Source organism: Hyperolius riggenbachi, chromosome 4 (genome assembly GCF_040937935.1).
Source record: "Hyperolius riggenbachi isolate aHypRig1 chromosome 4, aHypRig1.pri, whole genome shotgun sequence".
Lineage (NCBI taxonomy): Eukaryota > Metazoa > Chordata > Amphibia > Anura > Hyperoliidae > Hyperolius > Hyperolius riggenbachi.
The window spans coordinates 82,013,618-82,033,952 of record NC_090649.1 but is presented as its reverse complement, the minus strand read 5'-3'; the positions used below and the strand labels follow the sequence as shown (position 1 = coordinate 82,033,952).

The 20,335-nt window shown below is 45.9% G+C and overlaps 2 long non-coding RNA genes across 3 annotated transcripts in view; one reads left to right on the top strand and one right to left on the bottom strand.

Annotated features, from left to right (window-relative positions):
• Positions 1 to 9,760, bottom strand: part of LOC137570397 (uncharacterized) — a 74,744-nt gene extending 64,984 nt beyond the window's left edge. For both annotated transcript variants that reach the window (XR_011031019.1, XR_011031018.1), the window contains exon 1: positions 9,711 to 9,760. This is a non-coding gene — a long non-coding RNA (uncharacterized lncRNA). The remainder of the gene's footprint in view (positions 1 to 9,710) is intronic.
• On the top strand, positions 9,613 to 17,493 carry LOC137570398 (uncharacterized). The gene is made up of 3 exons (XR_011031020.1): positions 9,613 to 9,655; positions 13,242 to 13,408; positions 17,339 to 17,493. It is a non-coding gene; the product is annotated as an uncharacterized lncRNA (long non-coding RNA).
• The last annotated feature ends 2,842 nt before the right edge of the window (positions 17,494 to 20,335 follow it).

Here is a 20,335-nt window from a genome sequence, read left to right as displayed (position 1 = left end):
CAGCCGCACCCAAGGCCCCCCCCAACCACCACAGGGAGACAGGCAGCAGCGGTTCCATGCCGTAGGGGGTCGTTTTTGTCACCAATCTGGCGTTTTTTCACCATGCCCACAGTGTACAGCAAGTACGCCACTTGCAACCACTGTCAGCGGAAGTTGAGCAGAGGTGGTGACCCCTTAAAGTTCAGCACCAGCTCACTCATCAACCACCTTGCTGCGAAACATTTCCACCAGCATGAGGAGTTCCAGAGGCTGAAGGCATCTGGTGCTGGCAGTGGCACCACACCCATCACTGCACAGCCTTCAGCAGCAGCAGCAGCAGCAACAGCAGCCACCCGCCCTCCTGCTCCTCCAGCAGCACCAGCAGGAGTGCGGAAACGCACTGCTCCTCCCCCCTCTGCAACTCCTGCCGCCGACACTGAGGCCTGTTCTGGCAGCCAGTCCTCAGTGGCCTCCTCTGCTGTGTCTGCTGATTCCCGTGCCAGCAAAAGGCCACGCCAGAGCCTTTTGAGCGAGTCCTTCCAGGGGGTGGTTAGGGCTCTGCCTCCCAGCAGCCGTCGCGTGCGGCAGCTGAACGGCTTGCTGGCACGGGCCATGTGCTCCCAACTCCTGCCGTACACGCTTGTGGAGGAGGGGAGCGACATGCGTGCGCTGCTTGCTTGCACAGCCCCAGACTGGCAGCTCCCCAGCAGACACTTCTTCGCCCGCAAGGCCATTCCTGCACTGCACCGCTTTGTGATGGCCAATGTGGAGCGAGGGCTGGAGCACGCGGTTGGTGAAAGGGTCCACGTCACCATGGACTCCTGGAGCAGCCGCTTCGGGACAGGCCGCTACCTGTCCTTCACTGTCCACTGGGTCAGCTTGGTGGAAGGGGGTGAGGATGGGAGAGCAGCAGCGGGCACAGCAGCAGCAACACAGTGGGTGGTGCCCCCCCGCAGGGTCAGGGGAACTGCAGCAGGTTTCTCCGATCCTCTGCCATCCTCCGGCACACCTGGCCAAACCCCCCGCCTCAGCAGCAGCGTGAAGGCCCGCCACTGCCAAGCGCTGCTGCACTTGGTCAGCCTTGGGAAGACCAAGCTGATGGCAACCCATGTGTTGGCCAAACTCCAGGAGCAGGAGAGGATTTGGCTGACCCCCAGAGGCCTCAGAGTCGGAGAGGTGGTGGCCGACAATGGGGCCAATCTGGTTGCCGCAATAGACAGGGAAAACCTGACCCACATCCCCTGTCTTGCCCACGTGCTGAACCTGGTGGTGCAAAAGTTCTTGCGCACCTACCAGGGGATGGGCGAACTGCTGGAAACGGCAAGGAACGTTGTGCGTCACTTCCGGCGCTCGGCTGCAGCCTGTGCGAGCCTGGAAGACGTGCAAAAGGAGCTGGAGCTGCCACGCCATCGGCTGATCCTTGACGTTCCGACTCGCTGGAACTCCACCCTGGTGATGTTGGAGCGTCTGGTTGAACAGAAGCACGCTGTCAACCAGTACCTTGCCCTGGCCACTGTTTCCACCGCTCGGAGAAGGGACAAGACCAGCAACATCCCGTCCATCGTCCCCGATGATGACTGGAGGCACATGCAGCAGGTGTGCTTAGTGCTGGCTCCCTTTCTGCAGGCCACTAACATGGTGAGCAGGGACCATGCTATGGTCTGCGAGTGGGTGCCCCTGGTTTGTCTGCTGAACAGGGCCCTCGATGCTTTGCTGGAACAGGGAGCGGCAGCCTTGGACCAGCAGGAGCGGCAAGCAGCTGCACAGTCTACCTCTGAGGGGGAGGAGGAGGAGGACTTGGTGGAGGTCCCTGACCTTGCTGCTGATGAGGGGGATCAGCACAGCGCAGCTGAGTTGGTGCGGGGGTGGAGAGAGGATGAGGCGGCAGAGGAGGAGGATGAGGAGGACAGCACTGCCGTCGATGTGCCAGCACACGTGGCCCGCCTCTTCCCAATGGCAGCGCACATGCTGGCGTGCCTGCGCAAGGACCCCAGGGTGATCCAGATGAAGCAGAGGGAGGACATCTGGATCAGCATGATGTTGGACCCACGCCTCAAGGGGAAGTTGAGCCAGTTCCTGCCGCCTGCAGGAGGAGACCCAGCGCAACAAATAAGGAGCTTGCAGCAGGCCCTTGTTGAGCGCTTGGAGGAAGCCTTCCCCCAGCCTTCCACCCCCACTGTCCAGCAGCCAGCACAGAGGCAGCAGCAGGTGCCTGCATCCAGCAGCAAGCGCCCCACAAACCTGCTGTCTCTCAGCCACGAGCTCTACAGGACTGTAGAGGCTCCGGCAGCAGTGACTAGAGAGGAGGTGCATGATGCAGCAGCATCCTCCTCCGGTCACAGCCAGCGCCTGACCCGCATGGTGGCTGACTACATGGGGTCCTACAGCGGGCTTGACAGCGATGCCCCTGTTGATTCCATGGAGTATTGGGTCAAGCTCCTGGAGATCTGGAGCGAGCTGGCGCAGTACGCCCTGGAAGTGCTGTCCTGCCCCCCTTCCAGCGTGCTGTCCGAGCGCTGCTTCAGTGCAGCTGGTGGCGTGGTCACCGAGAAACGCTCACGTCTGTCTCACAAGTCTGTGGACAGACTGACGTTTCTCAAGATGAACCAGGCGTGGGTGGAAGGCGAGTCCCCTGTTGTCGGCGAGAGGGGGACATGAACTGGCTAAGAACCATCGTTAATGTGCCTTACCACCCTTTACCACCTCCTGGCTCCTGCTCACTTATCCAGCCTGGTTCAGTTTGACTATTACGTCGCCTGCAGCCACACATTTTACACCTACAGTGGGCTGCTGTGTACTGCCCTTCTGCTGTCTGTCTGTGTTTCCCACTACACAGAATTACATTCTGCTGCCACTCTGCCACCAGCTATTACGTCAAACAATAGCTATATATCTGTGTAATTGGTTGTACAAACAAAACCAAAAAAACATAAAAAAAAAAAAAAAAGGTTTAATTTTTCTGAGGTGCCCGGGTTGAAAACTGTGTTGTCCCAGTTGTGTATTGGACACGATGTGGGCTGCACGACCGCTGTCTGGGACCTCCTGTTGTGTTTATTTACAGCCCTGGTATTACCGCTAGGTACCAGGGCTATTATGTCACGCTGCCTGCCTGCTGCCACACTCACACTACTCCTCCATTCCTCCTGCTGCTGCTGTCTGTCTGTGTTTCCCACTGCCAGGGTACACAGAATTACCTTCTGCTGCCACTCTGCCACCAGCTATTACGTCAAACAATAGCTGCTCACATTACTCCTCCATTCCTCCTGCTGCTGCTGCTGTCGGTCTGTGTTTCCCACTGCCAGGGTACACAGAATTACATTCTGCTGCCACTCTGCCACCAGCTATTACGTCAAACAATAGCTATATATCTGTGTAATTGGTTGTACAAACAAAACCAAAAAACCATAAAAAAAAAAAAAAAAAGGTTTAATTTTTCTGAGGTGCCCGGGTTGAAAACTGTGTTGTCCCAGTTGTGTATTGGACACGATGTGGGCTGCACGACCGCTGTCTGGGACCTCCTGTTGTGTTTATTTACAGCCCTGGTATCACCGCTAGGTACCAGGGCTATTATGTCACGCTGCCTGCCTGCTGCCACACTCACACTACTCCTCCATTCCTCCTGCTGCTGCTGTCTGTCTGTGTTTCCCACTGCCAGGGTACACAGAATTACCTTCTGCTGCCACTCTGCCACCAGCTATTACGTCAAACAATAGCTGCTCACATTACTCCTCCATTCCTCCTGCTGCTGCTGCTGTCGGTCTGTGTTTCCCACTGCCAGGGTACACAGAATTACATTCTGCTGCCACTCTGCCACCAGCTATTACGTCAAACAATAGCTATATATCTGTGTAATTGGTTGTACAAACAAAACCAAAAAACCATAAAAAAAAAAAAAAAGGTTTAATTTTTCTGAGGTGCCCGGGTTGAAAACTGTGTTGTCCCAGTTGTCTGTCTGTGTTTCCCACTGCCAGGGTACACAGAATTACCTTCTGCTGCCACTCTGCCACCAGCTATTACGTCAAACAATAGCTGCTCACATTACTCCTCCATTCCTCCTGCTGCTGCTGCTGTCGGTCTGTGTTTCCCACTGCCAGGGTACACAGAATTACATTCTGCTGCCACTCTGCCACCAGCTATTACGTCAAACAATAGCTATATATCTGTGTAATTGGTTGTACAAACAAAACCAAAAAACCATAAAAAAAAAAAAAAGGTTTAATTTTTCTGAGGTGCCCGGGTTGAAAACTGTGTTGTCCCAGTTGTGTATTGGACACGATGTGGGCTGCACGACCGCTGTCTGGGACCTCCTGTTGTGTTTATTTACAGCCCTGGTATCACCGCTAGGTACCAGGGCTATTATGTCACGCTGCCTGCCTGCTGCCACACTCACACTACTCCTCCATTCCTCCTGCTGCTGCTGTCTGTCTGTGTTTCCCACTGCCAGGGTACACAGAATTATCTTCTGCTGCCACTCTGCCACCAGCTATTACGTCAAACAATAGCTGCTCACATTACTCCTCCATTCCTCCTGCTGCTGCTGCTGTCGGTCTGTGTTTCCCACTGCCAGGGTACACAGAATTACATTCTGCTGCCACTCTGCCACCAGCTATTACGTCAAACAATAGCTATATATCTGTGTAATTGGTTGTACAAACAAAACCAAAAAACCATAAAAAAAAAAAAAGGTTTAATTTTTCTGAGGTGCCCGGGTTGAAAACTGTGTTGTCCCAGTTGTGTATTGGACACGATGTGGGCTGCACGACCGCTGTCTGGGACCTCCTGTTGTGTTTATTTACAGCCCTGGTATCACCGCTAGGTACCAGGGCTATTATGTCACGCTGCCTGCCTCATTGACTGCCTGCTGCCACACACTCATCCTCCTCCTCCTGCTGCTGAATTTACCTCCTGCTGTCTGTGTGTTTCCACTGCCAGGGAGCACATACAATGGCGCTTCCAACATGCGTGCGCCACCAGCTATTTGTTACGCTCAAAAATAGCTGCATTTCTGTAAAAAAAACTTGAAAAGAGAAATAAGTGAAGAAGAAGACGATATAGAAGAAGATGAAGAAGATGAAGAAGAAGAAGATGAAGAAGAAGAAGAAGAAGAAGAAGATGAAGAAGATGAAGAAGCAGATGAAGATGAAGAAGGAGAAGAAGAAGAAGATGAAGAAGAAGATGAAGAAGATGAAGAAGAAGATGAAGAAGATGAAGATGAAGAAGATGAAGAAGATGAAGAAGATGCAGAAGAAGATGAAGAAGAAGAAGATGAAGAAGATGAAGAAGAAGAAGATGAAGAAGATGAAGAAGACGAAGAAGAAGAAGATGAAGAAGAAGAAGAAGAAGATGATGATGATGATGAAGAAGATGAAGAAGATGATGATGATGAAGATGAAGAAGAAGATGAAGAAGATGAAGAAGAAGAAGATGAAGAAGATGAAGAAGATGCAGAAGAAGATGAAGAAGAAGAAGATGAAGAAGATGAAGAAGACGAAGAAGAAGAAGATGAAGAAGATGAAGAAGAAGAAGAAGAAGAAGAAGAAGAAGAAGAAGACAATATAGAAGAAGAAGAAGATATAGAAGAAGATATAGAAGAAGAAGATATAGAAGAAGAAGATATAGAAGAAGAAGAAGATAGAAGATAAAGAAGAAGAAGAAGAAGAAGAAGAAAAAGAAGTATATACAGTACTGAACAAAATTCTGGACACAACTTCTCTTTTCACCTTTTTTTTTTTAAAGGAACATCCCCACATAATCACTTGCTGTTGTTACTTGGAAAAAAAGATGTTTCTTGCATCATTCACCCTCAAAACAAGTGTTGGAAGCTATTTAAGGCCAATTCGAATAGTCAGCTCGAATAATGAGCTCGAATACCGACTCGAATAGTGAACTCGAAGTCCGAGGTCGAATCGAATAGTAAAAATTATTCGACTCGAATATTCGACTGACCTCGAATAATTTACTATTCGAATTCGACCAAACTCGAATTTTAAAAAGGGGTATTTGAGCACCACTAATTGAAAGATGCAGCGCCTCCCACCTATACGGGGGCTAGCTTCAATGGTCTGCAGAGGTCCCTGTCTTAGTGGGGAGGAAGAAATTGACATTTACCAAAAAGGGTGAAGTCCCCGGTCTCAGGCGCCTATGCGGCGTTCCCTGCTGAGAGCGGGACTAAATACTCTGTCCCAAGCGCTCGTAAGGCTGTAGGCGCGGCTTGCATGTTTCAATTAGTTGTACATAGCACTATTTTCACCTTGTTTACCTAATTGGCTATAAGCTGTTATACCTTTTATTAAATTGCACACCGCTTGTAAGCCCCTCTATTGATGCAATATTTAGATTTCCTATAGGTCCCACTGCCCATATTTATCTGCAATTTATATCCCATTCGGGACATACCTAGGCATAGAAGTCGTTTTAGGAGTTAGTCAACGACATATATTAGCTTATAACTCTCTGGAACATATTTTTATTCAAATAGCAATGACTTGTAATGAGGTGTATGCCAAGGAGGAGTTTAGTTTTTATAAGTTATATTTAATAGTGTATGTTATAATTGAGATAGGGCTTTATCTCCTGTATTTCAATAAGACATGATGCTTACCATATCGATGATCCTAATAGGATGATTTTGAATTATATTATGTTTTATGTTTTATGCTGTACATTGTTTTAGAGTGGATGTCCCACCTCATAGTGCCTTATCTGTTATTTCTTCAAAAGGCACGTCACTCGACCTGATGAAGCGGTGGTTATCGCGAAACGCGTTGTCCATTTAAAAGTGCCATATTAAAGTACTCTTTTTACGATACCCTGAGTGAACACTTTATAAGGTAGGATCCGTCCATACCTTTTGTTTGTTGTTTTTATTAGGTATATGCCCCTATAGGGGTTTCTTTAACACAGTGGTATACTAACTATTTTATAAGTACCCCAAGGGCACCTCCTACCTCTTTTCACAGCAATAAACACTGGCCCTCGCCAGGGCTCCAGACACTTGTGCAAGTGATGTACGTAGGAGCTGCTATCTGTCTTCAGAAAGGAGTCCCCCTTGGCCCCAAAACTTTGGAAATAATTATGTCAAATCAATGAAGTTTTACAATTTCTTTGGAGCATTTGTTGAAATACATTCTCTAACAGGTTGCGCTGCTCAGACGAGCAACTCATGAACTAAACAGAGGTATATTCACATCACGCTAATGGTGAGAAATGTAGTATATCTGAAAAATAACTTAATATTTTATTTTTGTTCCCTTTGGTTAATGACATGATTTGTTTCAAGTCATTTACAACACAGCTGTTTATTTTATACATTTTTCATTTTTACTGAAGTAGCAATTCCTGTCTGTACTGATTTCATCAGCGTGCAATCATCCCTGGGGTACTTTATTGGTGAATGTTTCTTGTGAAGTTAAAATGGGCAACTTTATTTCGGTACACAGGAATGTGCCAAACACAACAAGGCGCTACTGCCCTCGATGAAGCGCGGCCTGCAGTGATTTGTTATTGCTGGTGAACTGTGCCGTTTAATGAACCATCTCTTTAAGTGGTTAGCCGTACCCGGGGAAAGTCCAGATCAGCAGACGAGGCGAAGACAGATCGAGCATACTGAGCGATGACGGAGAAACTGAGATCTGCTAATCTGGCAGTGGGTGCCATACTGCCGAAAGATTTAAGAATATTTTGCAGATTATGATTTCTCTCTGCAAGACCCTTCTGTTTTGAGCTTGTTTAGTTACAGGGCGATGGTTTTCAGTAACAGAAGAGCTTAGAGCCGGCAGACTAATCGCCTACACATAGTGGATCTGTTGTATACAAGCCAACTGTGGCAAGCTATTAATCATAAAGAAAATATAGTGGGTGGAGTCAGCCGGATGCAGAAAAGTAAAGATATATAAAAAGGGAAATTAATGGGAATTAAAGTTAGCTGAATTATAGTTAAACATGGTTAAAGTGTACCGGAGATGGCATGTGTGGGCCAATTTACACTTACCTGGGGCTTCCTCCAGCCCCACGCATGCCCCCATGCCCAGGAACGTTCTGTGCCTGCGCAGTACTACTGCACAGGCGTAGAATGGTCCAAGCTGAGGAAGTGCAACTGGGGTCCGTGTGCTGCTGGGCTGTGCATGCACAGGAGAGCACAGCCAGCCTGATTATTTTCTGAGAGATTGTCTGAGAGAACAGAGCAGCCGAGGGGGATGTTGAGGGACCCCAAGCACCTCATGTGGCTACTGGCTAGTGGAAGCCCCGGGTAAGTATGAATTGGCCCACATTCGCCTGTTTGGTTTACTTTAATGTTCCTTAAAATTGGGCTGTGATCAATTGTACAGGCCTGTTTTAAGATACTCTTGTATTAAGCTCATTTACACTCCATTCAGTTTACTCCTTTCCCTTTATCCCAACTTGTACTCTTCCATAGGTACTTCCTAAGGGAAAATACTGTATTTATGTATAGATATTGCTAGAAGCGCCGCAAATAATCGCAGGAGGGTAACATTGACAGGTGTCTCCTCCCAACAAATCCTTGACTAACCGAGGAGAGGGATGACGGGACACGGGGAGGAGTTTCAACAGTGACCACAGATTCAGTCTTTCCAGTAATTTTGCAATTTTGTCTCAGAAGACAAAAGTAACTCCAGAACAAAGCCAGCCAGGTAGTTTCAATGTATGCATTGCAAAAAGTACAGGCATGCTTTGCTAATTTACTATAACACACATTGAAAAAGAAATCCTCACACCAAAGCTTAACCTAACATCTTAAATGTAACTTCTTCCCAGCAAAATCCTGGCTGCTAACCTTAATCTTTCCTGTTAATGTTAACTAGTGATGGTCATGTCTAGGAGAACTCAAGGAGAAGCATGTGATCAGTTTGGTCAGGTGATAGATATGCAAGACTCTGATTTGCTACCGCTAGTCATGATCATGTGCTAAAGCAGAATGTGATCACAGCAAATCAGAGCTTTGCAAATCTATCAGCTGATCATAAAAAAAAAATCACATTTCGCTATGAACTCTCCTACGCATCACTAATTTTACGTGTATTCCAGCACATAAAGAAGTTAGGGTCCCTACAGTTGACTGGTACCGGTAGTTGTAAATAGTGAAAATGACAAATCCCATTTACCTAAAAAAAAAAAAGGTAGGAGAAAGAAAGGAGGCAGAGCCCCTGATGACAGTGGGCAGTACAATGGCAGTCTATGGGTGTTATGTTGTAAGCCCCACCCTGGCCAGCAGAAACTGTCTACCACCTAGTTTCTTTAGGTAGACAAGAAGTGAAATCAATTATTATTCAAAATGGCCAGAGTTAATTGGAGGAAAATTAGGACACAGCGGTTAGGTTTATCATCCGAACATCCTAGGCAGAAGGTCTCATTTATTTTGTATACACTTTGGGTGGCAAACAGATAATCAAATTTATACATTCTTAACATTACTACTGCTGCTGCTGTTGCTGCTACTACTACTACTACTACTACTACTACTACTACTACTACTTACACACACACACTACTTTCTGCCACCTCCATGATGCCATTATTCCTGGTAAGATTTAGCCACTCCTTAAATAAGGAGTGGCTAACAGCTGACAGGGTAGGCCAAGGTTAGTGACATGGGGGTTGGCCTGCCAACCAACACTCTGGTCGCATGTCCCGCCCCCATGGAATCTGTCATGAAAGGGTAGGAATAAAACATACTGGGAAATCCTGTGTCTAATCTACAGGAAGCAACTTACACCATAAATAGATCTATACCAGCTGATCTCGCAGATCTTAGGTTTGGAGCAGTTAGAAGGCAACTGTTATTACCCAAAATAACTGCTCTACAAACATTTTTCCTAATGTTTCAGAAAACCCAATACCAGTGAATTTGCACTACACTTAGCACTCTATTACATTTCAAAGTTAGACGAAAGTTAATTTAAAAATATGTATTCCTCTTACAGCAGAACAAAAGCCTATTAAACTGGTACTTTCCTAGGTACAAATGTGATACCAATATTCATCTTACCGCGGTTATTATGCCTCCTTGCCATTTAAATCTTGGCCTAATAATTTACCACACTACGACCAAGCCTGGAAAAAGCACTACAGCCATCCCAAATAAATCAATGTCAATCTGATGGACAACTTTTGGAAAAATATCTAAACTCATTTGTACAGGCTGTACCTTGCAAGGTCTGTTCAAACAAAAACAATGATCTAAAGCTAAATATAGTCCCAGCTCAGGAAACAAAAAAGTTAATCAAATGCTGTGTGGCTCAGGCTACGGAATATTCTGCACAAGACCACCCATACAAAATAAACCTATAAACATGGAAGAATCTGGACATTCAAGCTGGGCCAGCCTTATACTGCCTTCAAATGATGATTGCAGGCCTGGATTTTCATCACAGGAGCCTATAGGCACAGATATCCTGGCACCCTAGACTTTGCTCTCCATGAACCTACAAACCCCCACCGAACCGCACCCCAAGTGTGCTGGTTTGCCCGCCTGTCACTTCTCTCTTACTTTCCTTACTCGTCATAGGTAGCTACAGGTGTCACTTTAGTATTAGGTAGCCAGAGGTACCCTCAGTATTAAAGGATACCAGAGCCCAAACACAGATGAGAAACAGATGGAGCAGGCATGTATGGTGAGCTGTCCTGACGCTCACTGCTCCCCCCCCCGTTCTCCTTTTTGCCCCCTCCTGTAGCTGCAATTGCCCCGTCTTCTGGTCGGCAGGGTCGGGAGCATTGTAGCTTTCTGGCCGGGCTGCACGCGTGCTGTAGCATGTGTAACATGCAACCTCTGCCGGCACGCGTAGTCGCGTACATCAGTGCATGAAGCCCCGGCCGGGAGCGCTCTGTGCATACATGTGACGTCGCACAAGTGGTTACCTTCTAGGTTATTTAAAGAAGAACTGTAGCGAAAAGAGGAAAAAAAAAATTCAATATATTGCAAAGTGAGACGTTAAAAAATAGAAAAGCAATCAATAAATGATTGACAGAGGCGCTCTGTTCACACCCAGACCTGCACCTTATGTGCTCCTACTTATTGCCTGACGAAGCAGGGTCGTACCTGTGAAACGCATTGCATTGACTCCCTGAAGCATATAATACATTTTTGCTGATTTAACATCAGCATTTTCTTGTGTCCGCTTGAAGGAAGTAAGTCCACTACTGCCTCCTCTACTTAAACTTTTTAGCAAGTTTTATCCTTTTGGCGCCTCTGTCCATACAAGAAATGATTGATATTTGCCACTCAAAGCCCTCATACATGCTAGACTCACCACTCGCAGAGTATGCTAAGGAGAACAGTGGGAACAAGGAAAAAAGTATTTGTAGTTGTTGAGATAATTAATCTTAAAGTTACAACAGAAAAAAGAATTGAGAGGCAGCAGGGTGAGCTGTCATTCGGCTCGCCCTGCGCCCAACGAACTGACGACATACTAATATGTACGCCATTCAGGGCTGCCCATTGGGCCATTAACAGACCAATGGGAATCTGGAGGATGCCTAGACCCAACCTTTCCACCTAATGCTAAAAAGAACCACCACCAACTCTTAATGCCTAACCCTAACCCTTCCTGCAAGTACCTAACCTTAACACACACACACACCATGTGTAGCCTAATTATATGATTTTGAAGATATGTTTACCTAATTGTATTATTTTTGGAACATACTGCTAGTTGTTATTTGGAAAACCTATCTGCCTATTTTTTTTAGGGGACATGAATGTCCTGCTACTATTAGAGGATGTGCTGCTGCCTAATAGTTCAAGAGGAGGGAATAAGCTGCTTAATTGTGTATTCATCTACAAAAAACGTATTCTTACAGGCCATGTCTCACTTTAACTTTTGAATAAGCCCAGTTCAAGTTGCCCAAACATGCTAAACTGACTGAAGGTGGCAGCTAAAGTTTGATCCCTATATGAAAATAAGTAAAAGAAACTCTCCTGCTACATGCAAAATTTCTAGATATATCCATGTTTCCATAAAAATACTACAGTGTCTTATGTTAATTTTTGCATCAAAAGATGTGCTAGGGCTTATTTTCATGGGATGTCTTATATTTCTATGAACACACAAGTTCCTGTGCTGTGTGTCCTCCAGCCTTCCCCACAGTACCTCCTCTTCCTCTGCTGGATTCACCTCTTGTGTGCCTCCGTGTCCCCTTTGTATTTTAGTGTCCCCTTGGAGCCCCACTCTGTACCCGTGTCCTCCTCTACCCCCTGTCCTTTTGTGTCCTGTGTCCCCCTATGTCCTCCATGTCTTCTGCTTTGTCTTTCCTGTCCCCATGTCTTCCTGGTATCACCCGTGTCATCCAATGTTCCCCCCCCCCCCCCCCCCATCCTCCTCTCACCCCCAGCTTCATGCTGCTGTGTCCCTGAGCTTCAGCCTATGGGAAAGAAGTATGGCAACTTGTGTTTCACTGGAGCTGATGGTCTTGCAGGCGGGACCATAGCTCCATTATTGAGCCAATCACTGCACTCAGTGAGTCACTACAAGTGCAGTGATTGGCCCAAGGATAGAGCCATTGTCCTGCCCTCGAGACCATGGGCTCCAGTAATAACACAAATTACCATACTTTTTCTCCTTACTGCCACTAGGGTTTACTTTCGGAGTAGGGCTTATACTTCGAGCATGCTGGAAATTTCTGCTAGGGCTTATTTTCGGGGATGTCTTAATTTCTGAAAAACAGGGTAGGATCCACTGGTATGGCATGATTGGAATTATAATATACCTGCACAGGTAAAGAAAGTTTTTGTGTGACACCAGCCACAAAGGATACTGTAGCATCCCCCACCAACACAGAACAGTAATGAGTAACTCCCGTCAAACCCACGCCAAAAGATTCTGGTGTGGAATGGATCTCTGATGAATTTAAGAATTACATGTCCAACTTGTTTTAATAACACTTCAATTCCATTAAACAGAAACCGTCCGGCTAGAACGATCTTTCCATTATTGTGATGGCAAATTGACAATTTAATCATGATTGAAAAAGGCATGCTTTATGTAAGGAAACTAAAGCAGAGCAGAGGCAAGAAGCCCAACTTATTATCCAACCCAGACCTCGCTAATGCCGTTTGCTTTGTATTAATTATAGTGGAAGACTCAGCTCCTCCAAGCTCAGCCCTTGATAGTCTTCCAGCAACATCTTAGATCACTTACAATAATCAGAAGTTTCTGATGTCTGACTTCATTAGGACAATGTTCTTTAGGATTTCTGTGTCCGGCACCTTGTTCTCAGATAATCTGTCATGTACAATCATATTGCAGCTCGAATGAATGCTCATGCGGTGCCAACATTTATCAAGCCTGGGCTAATTTCATTCATGGCGATCACACGTTCCTGTTTGGTCTCTAATTCGGCATTTTGGAAGTGAGAGTGGACGATTACAGAGACCTTCCATTAGCAGCTGTGTCCATGGAACTGGACCTTGAAGGTAAGAGAACACACAGCACAGCACATGATCTACAGCAGGACTCTGCAACATGTTCATGAACTTTGCCAAATTTAAGTATGAAGAAGACAATGATGACTATACATTTCAGGTATCCAGGAGCAAAATCCTCTAAATATGCTTTTGAGAATAACCAGATCTCTGAGGGTCCTTGTTTTTATGATATAAACCTATGTCGTTCAGTAAGACCTACAGACTTTCCAGGGCCATTGTGTGCTGCTATCCACCCACCCCCCACCCCAAGGTTTCCTCCCGACTTGAACTCCCAAGGGCCCGGCAAAACTTTTGGCAGAATAGCAACTCACCTGTCCCGACGTGCTGCTCTGTTACTCCATGCTCCTTGTCTTTATCCTCACTGGTCACATCTTCTCCGTGACCTGGGGAATGTCATTACATAATAACATGCATTTGGTAAGTGAGAAAAATTACCCCAGCAAGGATATAAACGGGGCATTGTGCTAGGATAAGTGAGTTGCTATTTTGCCCCCCAAAAAAGGTGCAGGGGCCCAGTGAGTGAGAGGCGATGTCAGGGGAGCGCTATGTTAATTTTTGCACAGGGCCCAAATGTATGTAGCCACGCCCCTATTTGCAGGACCAATAGGGATAGCATTAGTGAATATTGCAGAACTTAATCTCCAAACGCTCACCCTGTTGAAGCAACTCTAAACAGCAGGGTAATACATTTGTGTCCCACTATGCAGTGGACAAGATATCTCCCAATGCATTGCTTGGTTGTTGCTATGTCAGCATCCTGCTATTCTGTCAGTAATGTATCAGTTATCACTTAGACTTTTCTCCTGCATCATGTTTCTCGACTGTGATCAATGAAATTCTATGTCCTCCATTTGAAAAATGGTGATGACCCCATAACAGCTTCCGGGTCAGCACTCCATTAACCAGCAAAATCGCTTAAGCCACAGGGAAACATAGACATTGCCTTGCAAATCAGTTGTCCTTTCAGGTATAACTGACAGCAACTGATAAAAGAGCCCTAAGGCTTTCAGCTTCTGGAGAGACAAGTCTGACTAGATCTAGTCAGAACTGGAAGGAATCGTTGTTAGAAGAAAATGGTGAGCTTCTGGGAGAAACTGACTGTGAGGTAAGTATGTCATATTCATTTGCAGGTACATCATGTGGTTTATTTTAAATAATTTTACTCTATTCGCTTTCACTTTAACCTCCTTGATTTCTGCACTTTATGTATGACTGTATTTCATCTTAGTTATTATCTGTTAAATACTTGATATGAACACCAGTAATTGCAAAGTGATTGGTTGTTGCTGGCAACAGACTAAACAAGACACAGCACATATACATTGCATTTTTCTCCTGGAGGACTCAAAGCGATTGAGGGTTGCAGCCACTTAGGACATGCTCCACAGGAGACCAGTCCAGGATCATAGGGAAACCTTGCCCAAAGACTCTTTACTGTTCCAGGTTTTGAACCCTGGTCTCTTTTCTCTGTGTCCTCATTTAATTCTCTCCACTCTTGTCCACCTCTTTCATGCTTTCCTTTCTCTTTGTACCTCTTCTATGCTTTCCTTTTCCTATGCTCCCCGCTAATATGGTCTCCACTTGAGGTCAATCTCTTTTATACCATGTTTTCTGTGTTCCGCTAATGTATGTTCTTCATGGTGGATCACCCTCTTTTATGCTCTCCTTCCTCCATGTACCTCTTTCATGCTGTCCTCTTCCCAGATCCACGTTTTTCATGGTCTCCACTCTGGTCCTCCTCCTTCTTTCTCCACATTTCCCCCATTTCCCTTTTTACTAGTGAAATCCACTAACCCTGGCCAGACTTGCTAGCCAGTTGATTCCTTGTCTTTGTCATTAGGCTGGGAGAGGCTGCTGGGCTGCAGAAAGAACTGGAAAAGAAAGATTACTGAGCAGGAGAGGGCACTGGACAAAAGAGTTATTGGACAGGAGAGGGTGCTGGACAAGAGAGGGTATTAGACAGGAGAGGGTGCGGGACAAGAGAGGGTGCTGGACAAGAGAGGATATTGGACAGAAGAAGGTGCTGGACAAGAGAGAGCACTGGACAGGAGAGGGTGCTGGACAAGAGAGAGTATTGGACTGGAGAGGGTACAGAACAAGATAGAGTTTTGGACAGGAGAGAGTGCTAGGCAAAAGAGAGTATTGGACAAGAGATGGTGCTGGGCAAGAGAGGGTATTGGACAAGAGACCTGCTGGACAGGGACATGATTAGGTAATACATAAAGCTAGGAATGCTATGAGTGAGCTACTGAAGTATGAAGATGGAAACGAGGAGGTATTCCTCCAGAACAGGTTATTACTCTTAACCAGCAAGCTTCAATGCTGATCTCTGTAAAGCTACATACTCACCATAAGATGGATCGGGGAACCGACTGGAACATGACCCATCGAGCAAGCGTTCTCCGATCCTTCTCCTACTGCTGGAACACACAACACCACACAATGGGCACAAATTATAGTTCACACAATTACAGTACTTTGCGTGGGAGTTGTCGAGGATCTTAAAGATCCAATCTGCCGTGACAGTCATAATTGCTGCGCGCCACAAGAGATTGTTTGTTTTATCGTGCACACGTACCCACTGATGGAGCATAGTGGTCCGTATACGCAGATAGGCACCCAGTGTAACAAGTTAGAATTCTTTACTGAAGAAAAACATGCAAAGATATATCATACACCAACATCAGGTAATGCAGATTACTTAGAACAAAGAGGAGCACAGAATGAATACAAGAAATCACAATACCATAGAGATCATTAGCACACTTTACATTAGCCAACACCCACAACGCAAAATCATGGAAATGATCACTAGGCGCGCATAACATCATGCAGGAAAAGTTGCGTCTTGGGTACATGCCTTAAAGGGAACCTGAACTGAGAAGGGTATGGATTTTTCCTTTTAAAATAATACCAGTTGCCTGCCTCTCCTGCTGATCCTGTGTCTCCAATACTTTTAGCCACAGCCCCTCAACAAGTATGCAGATCAGGTGCTCTGACTGAAGTCAGACTGGATTAGCTGCATGCTTGTTTCAGGTGTGTGATTCAGCCACTACTGCAGCCAAAGAGATTAGCAGGGCTGACAAGCAACTGGTATGGTTTAAAAGGAAACATCCATATCTCTCTCGGTTTAGGTGCACTTTAAGGGGAGAGCAGAGGTGTCCAGATGAAAGGACAGATTGACCTCTAGGTACAGAGGGTATGGCCTAACCATATTCTGATGCCTTGCTTGCCTTCAACTTGGACCATTCCTACAAAAAGGTAACATGGGGATAAAAGGTAAATTAGCAGCAACTTTCTTTATCAGTTTTATGTAAATTGCCATTCTTTTAAAAAATATACACTTCACTGCAGAAAGTTTCTAGTTGTATTTTAGGACAAGAATGTAGAACCATGAATATGCAGGCTGGTGATAGGACATGGAACATTTCTATCATGTGTTAAACGTTTGCTCAGTTCATTCAAAGCACATGTAAGCAGAGGGCGGACCTAAGAAATACACCCCCCTGCCACAATCATTAAATCCCCATGCCTGACAAAGCCATGAATATGAGCCAAACATGTTTGAGATTAATAATCTTTTTTTTTTCTTTGACTTACGATCAATTTTTTTCAACATGCAATGTGTCTGTTTAAAGAAGTACTCCACCTCCATGATAAAGTCACAAGCTAGCTAAGTGGTGGGAGGCAGGGGTATATGAATCTGAAAATCTGCAGTGTGTCTACTTCCTGCTTTCATGGAAGCAGACATATTGTTAATATCCTGTTTTTACCAATTAGCGATGTGCCATGGCTGTCAGCTGACACAGGTGCGTTAAAGTGAACCTTAAAGGAGCTGCTAGGTGACAGACAGGTATTCAGATTTACTTGCCTGGGGCTTCTTCCAGCACCTAAAAGTGTGTGTGTCCCTCGCCGCAGGTTCGGTGCTCCCACGCTCCCCGCTCTCGGACTAGTAGTGGATCATTGACCCATTGGGTCGGCAGCTTCTGTGCATGCACGGATGCACACACCCCCTGTCCCCGCAACAGATGGCTGGCGCACATGCCCGTTAACGGATGGACAGCACACGAACAGCACAGGTGAGCCTGCCACACCCCTGGAACACCTCCCCAGCCTTCCTAGCGCCCTAGGCACCAGCCTTGGAGGCCTTCCCACAAATCTGGCCTTCAGCACACTCAGAGATAGAGTTCAGATCTTCTCATTTTATTGACATAGTACAGCATGTGATTGCTATAGGAACCCACTACCAAGGGGCCCAGAACTGTCTGGCTATACAGTGATTTCTGCAAGAAGTAAGATCATTTGCCAATTGCTATTTCAAGAAATAGAATTACTGCATGGGAATCATAATATTATGGTGAATAATGACCATTCGTCGTTCAGATTTCACCACAACATTTTACAGTAAAAATTTGTGTTCAAATTTAACATTGAATTTTTTCAAAAAGACCTTGTAGTTTTTGAGACAATCAATTTTGAATACTTCAAATAATTTTTTTTTTAAAGTCAGCAAAATGATGATATTCTGCAGCAGAATTAAAAATGTCATTGCTTTGGGCCTTGCTATACTTAGTATACTTAGTATAGCAAGTCCAGGGCTGGGAATGGGATCAACATGTGTAGCGCTGTTCCTTGGTCATCAGGGCAGGGATCGACATGTGCGGTATTCTCTGTCGTTCAACAGGTATTGAGAGGATATGGCACAGTATCATTTCCAAGCATACTGTTGTGGGAGTAATGAAAGGTAAGTATTTATGGTTAATTAGGATCATTAAAGGACTTTTTTTGTGGTTGCATTTTTATTTAATTTTAGCTATTAGTGTAAATGCGGGGAGAGCATGTATCTGGAGGTCCCCTTCTTAAATTAATCCCCCCAGGGTGTCAATGCCACCAGCTCTTCCTGAGCACCTGATTTGTGGAAGAACCCCTTGTTCATGGATTGGACAAGGGCTCTGGGGAAGAGGAGGAGGACACCCCTCTCTTCCAGAGCCCCCCCATACCATGGACCATGCCGGCTGGTATAGCTGTGGCTGCATTGCCCCATGGGGTCTGGGCTCTGCAATCTGGCTATCCAAGCCTGCATGAGTGACAAGGGGTTAAAGAGGCTCGGGAGGGGGGACCTCCAAAACATTTCCTACACTCTGCACATGAATAGAGCTCCTCACCAGTGTGCGATCTCTCATGTATGACAAGGTTTGATGTATGACCAACACATTTCCCACAATCAGCACATTAACAAGGCTCCTCACCAATGGGCGATCTTTTATGTTTGACAAGGTCTGATTTCAGGGCAAAACATTTCCCATACTCAGAACATGAATTGGGCTTCTCACCTGTGAGAGATTTCTTATGCATGACAAGGTTTGATTTACTCCCAAAACATTTCCCACACTAAGCACATGAATAGGGCTTCCCACCAGTGTGTGATCTCTCATGTATGACAAGGTTTGATTTATGACCAAACATTTCCCACAATCAGAGCATTTATAGGGCTTCTCACCACTGCGTGACCTCTCATGTCTGACAAGCAGTGATTTATGTCCAACACATTTCCCACACTCAGAACCTGAATATGGCTTATTTCCAATGTGAAAGCTGCCATGTGACATAAGCTCTGAAGTGTGTGCAAAACATTTCCCACACTCAGCACATTAAAAGAGCTTCTCACCAGTGTGAGATCTCTCATGTGTGACAAGCTAAGATTTCTGTAGAAAACTTTTCCAACACTCAACATGTGAATGTGGTTTTTCACCACTGTTTGACAAGGTTTCCTTTATTGCCAAAATATTTCCCACACTCTGAACATTTTCACAGATCCAATACCATGACCTCATATTTATTTGTGTCCACAATGACCACCCCTCTCCCCTTCTCCACAGGTTTGATCATAATGTCCTTATCTCTGGATAGACTTGTTAGGCCTCTTTTCCACGGACTGATGATAGGCAGTGAAATGCCTCTCAAACCCAAACAACCGCTCACTGCTGCCTGGAAACTGCTTACTGCTGCCTGATAACTACTCACTGCTGCCTGGAAACTAATCATTGCTGCCTGATAACTGCTCACTGCTGCCTGAAAACTAATCATTGCTGCCTGATAACTGCTCACTGCTGCCTGGTAACTGCTTGCTGAGCACACAGATCAACAGTCTGTGGAAAAGAGGCCTAATAGCTTCTGCTAGTGATTTACTACTACTAGCTTTCAATTTAACCCCTTTGGCGTTCTGCTGCAGATCTCCCTGGCGGTATGATTCTTTCCAGATTTTAGGTTCTAAAAGCGGTACAATTTTATTGCACCATTTCAGACCCTAAAACCTAGAAAAAAATCCTGCTGCCAGGGAGATCTGCAGCAGTTCTACAATCACTCACCTCCTTGGCTCCAGCGCTGCAGTTATGCCTCCATCCTCCAGGTGGCGCTGCAACTCTAAAGTTAAATTGCCGGCTGTTATCATGACAACAGCCGGCAATCTCACCAGCAGGAAGCAGAGCCCCGGAGGAGAGGAAGAAGAATGGCGGCCGACGTCGAGATCCCCCGGGAGGTATGTAAAACCGCCTGCTGCACGATATACTCTGCATACAGCCTCCGGCGGCTACCCCGAGCAGAGGTCGGGATTACCCTGCTCTTAGCTGCGGTTTTCTGCCCTGACCCTAGCTTGGGATTACTGCCAAGGAGGTTAATATCCTCTGAGGCCTCTTTTCCATGTGCAGTTGAACTGTGTGCTCGACAAGAAGTTACCAGGCAGCAGTGAGCAATTACCAGGCAGCAACAAGCAGTAACCAGGCAGCAGAGAGCAGTTACCAGGCAGCAGCAAGCAGTTGTGAGAGTTTGAGAAGCTTTTCACTGCCTATTAACTGCCCGTGCACAAAAAGAGGCCTCCGTTTCTAAGGCCTCTTTTCCACAGACTGTTGAGCTGTG